The sequence below is a fragment of the Brassica napus genome, chromosome C8 (assembly GCF_020379485.1).
Source record: "Brassica napus cultivar Da-Ae chromosome C8, Da-Ae, whole genome shotgun sequence".
NCBI classification, from domain to species: domain Eukaryota; kingdom Viridiplantae; phylum Streptophyta; class Magnoliopsida; order Brassicales; family Brassicaceae; genus Brassica; species Brassica napus.
Genome location: NC_063451.1, coordinates 13,233,345 through 13,243,832, shown reverse-complemented (window position 1 = coordinate 13,243,832; position 10,488 = coordinate 13,233,345). Strand labels below are relative to the sequence as shown.

The window sequence follows — 10,488 nt, the reverse complement described above, 5'->3', positions numbered from 1 at the left end:
TTTCGGTTTGTTTTGGTAGAGTTTGAAGCACATAATTGAACTCGAAAGAATGTGAAGAAACCCAAGTCCGTAACCGGTATTTAAATTGACGATAATAGTAAAATTTTGAACCGCCGGTTTATTCGTCTTGAAAACTCCTTAACCGTATTGTTCATTAGCGGTTTAATTAACTGTTTTAGCAAATTTGAATTACACAGAGGTGACGCAATATGATATTAAGGATTTTGAAGGTTATAACTTATAACCTTTCCTTGACCTATACGACACAATAGGTCGATCCAATATTTATTTTTGTAACCTTCCTTGACCTATAAAGTCTTAAAAGTGAAAGGATAGTACCATTGGTCATACTCATCCATTTATATGATCTATCGGGACAATTTGTTTCTATAACCGGATGGTTTATGATTAATCATCTAGATGAATGATGAATCATCTAGATTAATTGTTTCTTTATTTTTATTTCTATTATGAATTTGCTAAACAAATCTACGTTATAATAGGGCAGTTGCATCACTCCTGATGCGACACGTCAGGATATGTGGGTCCCACTTTTAAAAAATGTGAAAAAATGTCAAATCTGTGACTCAAACCCGGATTATTAAGATCTAAACAACAACATTTATACCACTGAGCTAAATGATTCTTTGTACATTGATGGCTGAAACAAATATATATTTATGAAAGTCAGAAACCTTTGCTTCTTCGGTTTTCTCTGTGGGACCCACACTTATTTATTTTATCTAATGATTTAATATATACTTTATAACTCACATTTTGAAATGAGATTCGTTAAAAAAAAAGCTCAATAAACCTCTTTAGTCTGTAAGCGTTCTCTTCAATGGAAGTTTAAGGCTTTCAATTTTTAATCATCGGTTCATGACTCATCTAAGAAACACAGATTGACTACTTGAGTTTCATGAATCAGTTTTTCTTCTTTAGTCTCTACATCTCCCCATCTTTAATAAATTCATCATCGGTTCTTTTATTTTGCCTGATAAATCATGATTGTGTGGTTTTAATTTTCTTTGGTCATCCTTAGCTTGCACCCTTTGATCTAACCAAGAAGAAGAAGAAGACATTTGTCGTTCAGGATGCCATCGAGGACTCAGCTGAGTCACAAGGGAGACATACTATCCGTTGCCTGATTGTTCAAGAAGAGTTTATGTCCTGTGAAACATATTTGTTTCTTTTCATCAGTTGTTTTGTTTAATTTTTTTTTCTGCAAATAATGATGACTTTGACAGTTCATTCACGGGAGCCAAGAAGTAAAAGAAGAAAAAGCCAGTGAGTGTTTGACATTTTCTGTCTTCCTGAGTTTTTTTTTTTCATTCATTAAACTTGGATTTTAAAGATTATGTGCCTCACATTCTTTTTATTTTGATGGTTGTTAGGTTGAATGAAGATCATTGAATAAAGAAAATGTCGATGCTCCTAAAGATTTGGAGGGTACTTTATAATTCTTTCTCTGATAATTCTAGCGACATAAATTTGAACCTTACAGAGGGTATATTGCAGAGCATCCTAATGATGAGGAAGAGGTGGAGGGAATTGATCTGCACCAGCAACGTTACCCGTGGAAGGGAAGTGACATGGATTACTTATACGACGAGGTAAGCATATCATTAGATGGTTTGCGGTCCATCTTTGAGAGCCGTCGATTGTAAGTGTCTATCGTTTTGAAGTTGTACGACACAAGATGTAAAGAATTACTAATCACGATTACCTTACTAGCAGAGTTCTTTTGCACAGCTATTGTCAATGGAATTAACACTGGAAATTGATGGTGATATATTTCATGTTCCAAATGCTAACGCACGCTCCAATGTTGATTCTCAGCTTTAACATGCAAAAATCACAATGCAGTGGGTGTTGTAAGGTAATTCAGTAGGCACAAATGTTCAGTTGAAAAAAATTCTAAACTGTATTTATGCATCAAACTTATCATCCGTAACATAATAATATGCTTTTTCTGTGCTAGGAACCGTTTGTAAATAAATGTCTCAGATGTATATGACTGCTTAGTTTGTTGCTTTTGACAGTGAAATCACTAAGCTTGCAATGTGCCAGGACAGCAAAAGCATCTCAGCTGATGGTTAGCTTTACAATTTCGTTGGTTTCTTTTTCCTATTATGTTGGATAAATTATTTTAGCTAACAAATATCACAACAGAGCGCTGACAATAACTCTAATAGATTTATATATACATTTAGAATTGGAAGTTTGGTGAGAACTGGAACAAGTACTTCTGTCACGCTATTGGACAGTTATACGCCATTTCAAGAGAATTGATTTCTTATATTTCCCATAATCAGTAAGATTTTAACTGTTTTGTCTACTTTGCATTCATACCTCATTCTCCATCTAACTTCTCGGTGCTACTATATAATGATCAAGTCATTTTCTGCACAAATAGGCAAGTGGGGATGTTACGTTGGGTGCTTGGTTTATTGGGCTTGGCTATACAAAGTCTGTTGTGACTATAAAACTTTTACCTCATTTAATATTGATTCTGGTTCTTGGGAGAATTGCAGATTGTGAATGAAAGGCACAAGCAGGGAACATATGTGTAGCTGCGTTCGACTCGACATGTAGCGGTATCTGCAGATCCGCTGATCCCATTGTGGAGGTTAACATGCAATGTGTTGACCTGAAAATCATTATTTGGAAGCTACATTTCGAGGCATTTCCTCAACATATAAATAGACCATAGACAGAATTTGATATTTATAATACTCAGTGATCATGGAGTCTGCAGAAAACAGTCATTTTGCATATTCTATATGGAACCAAGAGATATGTCCTTTGTTTGATGATTGTATTATGATAGCTACTAACATAGGAGATGACTAGAGAAAGAGAAATGAGTATGAAAGTCTTATATGGGTAGCTTTTGTAAACACATTTGGGTTTATTAACAGTTGTGACAAGCAATTATGTTTATAGTAAAAGAAACCCGCCGCAACGTCAATAACAAATGCGCTTGTTTTTTGGTTGTTTGGGATTGAAATAGCTTATGGGTTTTCTAAATCAATATAATTGATTTGACAAAAAGAAGGATTGCAAGTTTAATAACTTCTACTTTAGACTTTAATTTCACTAAATTATAATCAGTCTTTTATCCATATCATTTTAGTTATAATCGTAAGGATTTATTATAATAAATAAACAGTTTCAACAATATTTAATATGTGATTTAATAAACAAAAGAACATGTAGGATTTTTATGATTTAAAGAGATTGGAGACAATAGTTAATGAATATGAAAAGAATACGAAGCAGATGATGAAAAATGATTCGAGCAAATTAGTGGCAACACAAAGTTAAGCGAGATAAAAATATCAATCAATAAAGAATGAAAGAAGAATGAGGAGGGTTAAGTTATTACACAAGCCAAAACTAAGACAAATCAAACGACATAACGTGAAAACAAATGTAAACAAGACAAGAAGAGATGGTGAAGATAAAATGCATTGAAAAACTGAATGCTAGATTAGTAAGCAAGAGACAAAAATAGATTAAAATACAAAAACTCCGCGCCTTGGCGCGGGTAACAATCCCTAGTCTATATAATAGTTGAGTTTTTGCTCACTCCTCAGCACCCCACGTCAGCGTTTTGTGGGCTCCACTTTTAAAAGTGTAAAAAAGTATCAAGTCCACGGCTCGAACCCGGGTTATTGAGATATAAACACCAACATTTATACTATTAAGCTAAATAATACTTTGTACATTGATGGCCGAACCTAATATATATTTATGAAGGTCGGAAGCCCTTGTTTCTTCGGCTTCCTCTAAGGGCCGGGCCTACAAGTGTGTTATGGGTTTCATTTTTAAATGAGATTCATCACGTTATATGAAAAAAACTCAAGTTTGCAACAAATATAGTTTTCCCATATTGTAAACTGTTGTCGTTTAACATGAGTTTGAGTTCTTTTCATCATTGTCTCAAACAAGTCTGAGTTACAGAGTTGCGCCGTGTGTCTGTTCGTAATCTATTTTTTCACCGGTGAACTCTTCATGTCCACATCTTAAATCGCTTGATAATAAATGTTCCTGATTTGTAGCCCCTCTGTAAACCATATATATATGATTCTCATCTTTGATGAATCCAATATGCATCTCCACAAAACTCATTGATTCATCTTACATTTAATCATCTTCTTGAAAATGTTTCTCTCTGCCTCTCCAGTTCGTCAAACCGGCGTCCCGGCGTCCGTTGCTCAACCTTCGGGTCTCTCCGTCTTGGTCGTAGTAGTCAGAGCATAGCCTCTGGCTTCCTCGCTTCTGGGATTCCCTGAACTTCAAGAAAGACATGGAGTTTGTGGGAATCCCGGTTCTCTTCCTTGATGAAAATGTAAGTTAATCTTCGATCTATCACACTTATTTAACATAATTGTTTTCATTGATTTCCTGATTCTTTGTTGAATAATATTATTTGCAGATTCCGTAATTCATCGGTTTACTCCCGTCGGACGTGCTAATCATTACATGTCATCTTTGAAAGCAGGTTCCATTGTGAAAGTCGATCGTTTTGAGCTTGCTAGCTGCTCAAGGATGTACAAGATAACTGATCATTCATTCCTCAGGTCGTTTCATCTCACTAACCATTATTGATGAAGTCATCAAGGGTGCTCCTGAGATCAATCTCCAGTCAAGATTAGACTGTTTGACAATCTCCAAGTGATTGCGAACACAAACCTAGAACTCCCATGTATATTATCATATTGCATCTGGGTTTATATTATGTTTCGATATCATAAGTGATATTTAAACTCGCAGATGTGGTTAGGCAAATCCGTTCTGTCCAGGGCACTAACCTCACCAAAGAAACAACTCGAGTCGTTATCCGTCTCCTCATTGTTTCGTAAGAAACAATCAACACATAATTCCCTTTATATTACTGTCTATATTGTGCTAACATCAATAATCAAAAATATTTCATACCAAAGATTTGTGGTCGTCTATTTATCTCCCTTACTTATCAATCTAATTTTACAAATCTTTATTTTATAGCTTAAAAGAAACCACAATAACCCAAACAATCAAAACACCAAAAATTAGAATCCCAAAAAAGACGAATCATTAATGATCACCTCTCTTTTTGTCTAATCTTACAAATAAACTTCAAAACAAATATACCAAACCAATCAACTCAACTAAAGCTCAAAGACACATACATTGAGCCAGCTAAACAAATACAAACTACACGGCTAGCTATTTAACAATTTACAAACTTACTTTTGCAGATGCTTACGAAGAAGACGAAGACGACAACAAAGATCAGTGAAATTACCTAAACAAAAAGCGGAGTAAGTTACAAACTCTGATAAATACAACTAACAATTATTTTTGTTTACATATTACCCATCAAACAAAAGAGAAACAAACACACCCACACCATGAGATACAAGAGACAATTCATATAGACACAAAGGCGGCAACAACATCTGCACCTGCTCAGTCCTCTTGTCTTATGAAAATAGCTTACATGCTTAATGTCAACAAACCAATGCTATTGTCTTTTTATGAGAAGTATATATATTTGTTTAAAACTCATTAAGGCCCAAATACTAATTGTCACTCATTTTATAGTTATTTCTACAAGTTTTCATGTATTTGTTTTAAAGGTCAGGTAAAAGCAGCAAATTTAAACATAAAAAAAACACATAACCAACATAATAAAAATAATAAAAAAATTATTACTTAATACACACAACTTACACAACTAAACTGGAGAAAAATTATCCAGAAACAAAAGGTACTATCAACAACTTATGTAATCTCAATAGTATAAGTAACAAATTAAAAAGACAAACAAACAATAAGTCTCAATGACACAACAAGCAACACCACAAACTATATCAATCACATTACTAACACAGTTTAGTTCTTCATGAGTGGAGAACAGTGCATACACAGTTCATCATCACAACTCTAACCCTATAACAATAAAAAACTTGAAAAACAATGATCAACCCAAAACGCAAAATTCACAGCTACAATAACCTTAACAAATATTGAGATGAAATAAGAACTATGTCCACAACTTCACGCTTGCGTGGAGGCAATGCCCCTAGTTTATTATTATAAAAGAATATTTTATTTCCTGTGAGGCTGCCGCGTTAGCGCTAGGTAAGAAAGTCGAGTATTCTAGTTTTTACACCTGTCTCTATCTTCAAAACTCAACGTTTTATTTATGTTAGAAGCTATTGGTAACACGTGTCCGTTTGAAACATCATTTTTCTCTTTCGTTGATGATGTTATGTTGTTATTTTCTTATTGATGGACTTTCGTACCAAAAATTGCCTTAGACTTAAAAATATAGGTCATGGGCTTCTAATAAAAGATTTGGGCTAAAGAGTATTGGTTAAGTGGATGATTAGAGTTAGAGATTATCTTCATGTTCACCACTTTCTTGAAGAACAGCCGTCTAGGGTTAACAATAGATCTCCGGTTGGGTTACGAGGGTCGGAATCCGGCCAATCTTTGGTGTAAACCGCCTTCGGTGTCGGTTCGTGTAGCTTCTTACTTGCTTTCCAAAATCGGAAACGTTACAGATCTCATATGCATTCAATCATTCTCATTAACCTCCAAATTAACTCCATATCTCCATTACTTTCGCGTTTTCACATTCATTGCATCTTTTTTTTTTCAGTCGGTGAATCTGCAATTATAAATAGGTTAGTTTGTATCCAGAAATTCACAATTTCATTCCTCACAATCATAATAACACAAAAGTCTTACACATGTTTTATCGACTTGGATTTGAGATCAATTGAAGAAACATCGTCGTCTCTGCAAGTCATGCCATCAAAGGTACACAGGTTCCTTTTAGACCAGAGTGAGGGTAGATTCTTTTCAGGAAAAAACGTTTTTAAATCTTATAAGATGATATATCTCTATACAAAAACAGAGATGGTGAAGCTTGAAGGGAAGAAAAAAAGAAAAAAAGGTTAAGTGAGGGGTGTGGAAGTCGGTAGCTGAATGTGTGAGTTAAGATTTTAGTTCTACGATTAGAGAGTAACTGGATTTTCTAAGATACAGAAAATCCAGAAAGAGCATCAGAAGCGTGGAGATGGAAAAATATTTATTAAATGGCAAACGACAGAAGTCACAGTTGTGCACATGTTACTTCTTCTAATTTCGGGGACTAAAATCTGAAATGGACGAAAAGGCCAAAAATAAGTCTCACACATCAAAAAAAAAATCTGTATGGACCAAGTGATTGTAAACTACCATTTTACTCTTAATGAATGAATAATATGAACCATTGGATTCTATAATCTTTCTATAAATCAGAACCGTCGGATTAAGAGAAAAAAAGAGGAATGTTATATTTACAAAAATGCCATTAATGAAACTCCAACCAGAGCCATTGATCATCTTTTCTATGTTTTAATCTTGGCCACACGTTTTCACAGATCTCTCATTCTCTATCTTCTCCCCCCTCTTTAATCTGGCGCATAAATAACTCAGAGCCACACGATTTTCATTATTTCATTCTCTCATTCGACTAGGTACAACTAGTATAACTCATACAACTATACATGTTAAAAAATAATAGAACTGGTACAACTGGTATATAAATGTTATAATTCATGTACAATTTGCAGCTACTATAATTAACTCAACTATTAAATCATTTTTAACATATGATGATAAATTTCATCTATTTTTTCTGAGGTTCTTCAATTATTGTTAAATTATTAAATTACACTATCAATTTTATATAAGATACCTTATACTTTTAAGGTTTGTTAATTAGATTGACCATATTATTATGAAAAATAAACATCAAAAATATATTTACAAAGTTATAACGTGAATATTTTGGTACAACTCCTAAAACTAAACATATAAAAAATTTGGTATATTTTTTTATTATATATTAGTTTACATGATCTATCTTATACTTTTAAGGTTTATTAACTTGTTTGTCTACATAATTTATGGAAACACATACATGAAATGTACTTAAACAGTTATGAAATGTATTTACCAGACTAGTAATACTGATATAACTAGTACAACTACTCAGGTTCTGAAATTTAAATATTCCTTCGAGTATGTCATATGAAAAAAATCAATAAAGTGGCTAAATTGTAAAGTATTTATAAAGGTTCCTTATGATATTTCATGGGGTTTTTTTTTTTTTTGCAAATCTAACACAATCACATAAGTTTGCATAATATACCTTATACTTTTAAGGTTTGTTAACTTCTTTGTCCACATAATTTGTGGAAAACATACATGAAATGTATTTTAACAAAATTTATGATTTCATTTTATTGGGGCATAGACATGTACACATAATGAAGTGGTACAACTGAGGTAAGTTTAAATTTTATGTCGTACAACTAGTTTTTTCGATTTCACTGTCAAAATATAACTATGTACAAACTGGTATAACTCAAAAACTAGTACAACTATGTACAAACCGGTACAACTCGAGTACTGGTACAACTATGTTATTTCATTTTATATTGTGCATTACATTTTAAACGTGTATCATGTTTTAAACATTATGGTTGAATATTAAATCAAGTCGTTGTACTAATTGTACTATTCCTAAATATTTTTGTGTAGTTTAACCTGTTATCTATTTCTTTTGGTTGAAATACATTAAATCAAAGTCGATAAAATTAAGAGATTTGGAGCGGTTTGGAGCGGTTTGGAGCGGTTTGGAGCGGTTTGGAGCGGTTGTTGCAAAACGCCAACAACCGCTACCAACCGCAAAAACTGCGTTTGCGGGTGGTAGCGGGAAAACCAGTCATACCCTAAGACGGTAATAACCGTAAAATACTTTTGTATTGGTTATATGAATGTTAATTATAGCCGGATTAAAATTATGTTTTTAAGTTGATTTATTTTATGAACATGAGTTTTAACCGGAAATTAAATAAATAAACCGGATACAAAATCGAACAACAGAATTTTATTACTACATCTTAAATAGTCAATCGCAATTTTGATAGTGATGGTGGTAAAATGATTATTGTATCTGTAATATGACTGTATTATAACATTATTAAAAATTAGAGAAATTGCATCGGGTGACCATTAGACCAACACTACAAGAAAACATAAATTTTACGAGGGCGGTTTTCCTCGTGAGTTCGTCGTAAAAGAGGTTTTACGAGGAATTAGCGAAGGAACATGTTTTGTCGTTACTCGTTCGTCGTTACACATATTTCCTCGCCAATGCGTCGTAAATTAGCGAGGAAAATATTTCGTCGTAAAAACGAAGAAAACAAATCGTCGTAAAGAGCACGTAGACAGTCGACGTAAGAATGTCGCTACCATTCCTCGTAAATACCACGAAAGCATTTTCTCGTAAACGACACGTACATATTTCCTCGTAAAATTTACGTAATTACCTTGAAATGTTTTCCTCGTAATTTTCACGTAAATACCTTGAAAGTATTTCCTCGTAAAATACTCGTTTAACATTTCTCGTGATTTCCTCGTAAATGTTCAACGTAAATAATTCGTAGATTAGCTACGAATCTACTTCGTTTTATTATTTAACAAATTAAAAAATATTTAAAATTATTTAATTTATTAATAAAATTAAAATTTAAAAATAAATAAATACGCAAATATTTTATATATAAATAAGTTTTGAATTTATAATACAACCACGGAAAAAAAAAGAACTAAGAGTCGTGCATCGCCCGGAGGAATTTATCACTCCTCCTGTCTACATCCTCCTCGACATGTGTGTCGTCGGATGGTCCCTCGCCTGGAATGGGATTTTGTCGTCGCATGTTCCTCAACCTGGTTTCCCATTCCGGATTTGTGGCCGCTATAAAGTCCAAGAAGCGATCGAGTCCACCCACACGAGCTGTGAACGCAGATTTTGTCGCGGTCAACTCGTTACACAGCTCAGTGACTTCATCATCCCGTCGCTGACCATAAGACGATGTCGCTCTCGGAACATCGTTGACGGAACCAATCCACAACTTCCGTCCCTTTTTTTTGGGACAACCTTAAAAACAAAAAATAAATATTGTTAGTAAAACTTTAAAGTTAAATTAAATGAATAATAAAAAATTAAAATTTTAGAAAATTTACCTCCTCGTAAATCTTATCCACTTCAAGTGTGGATAAGGTGACGGGTAATCCGTCGTTAGACTGCTGGGTCAGCTGGGTCTGGCGGTCTTCAACCCGAGCAACCACGTCGTTGTAGATTTGCTCGGACTTGCCATCTACAAATACGCCCGCCTTGTTCTTGTGGGTCCTCTCGTAAAGTTTCATAAGAGACGGGAGATGTCCCGTCTCTTTGGCCTAAAACACATTTAAGAAAGTTAGAATAAAAATATATATATTAAATAAATTATTTAATAAAATATTGAATTACCATTTCCAACGGACACCGGCGTGGGGTTTTTGGCCCGTAGTGTGAAGCATCGGCCCGTTTCCGTGCTTATCGACCGTGTTACGGGAGTTAGAGCAAAACTGGGCGATTCTAATGGAATCAGGAAGACG

General features: G+C 34.0%; 1 long non-coding RNA gene across 1 annotated transcript; it reads right to left on the bottom strand.

Moving 5' to 3' along the window:
- Window positions 1-5,757: 5,757 nt before the first annotated feature.
- On the bottom strand, window positions 5,758-7,129 carry LOC106414375. The gene is made up of 2 exons (XR_001282863.3): window positions 6,745-7,129; window positions 5,758-6,664 (listed from the first exon to the last, which is right to left on the bottom strand). It is a non-coding gene; the product is annotated as an uncharacterized LOC106414375 (long non-coding RNA).
- Between the last annotated feature and the right edge of the window lie 3,359 nt (window positions 7,130-10,488).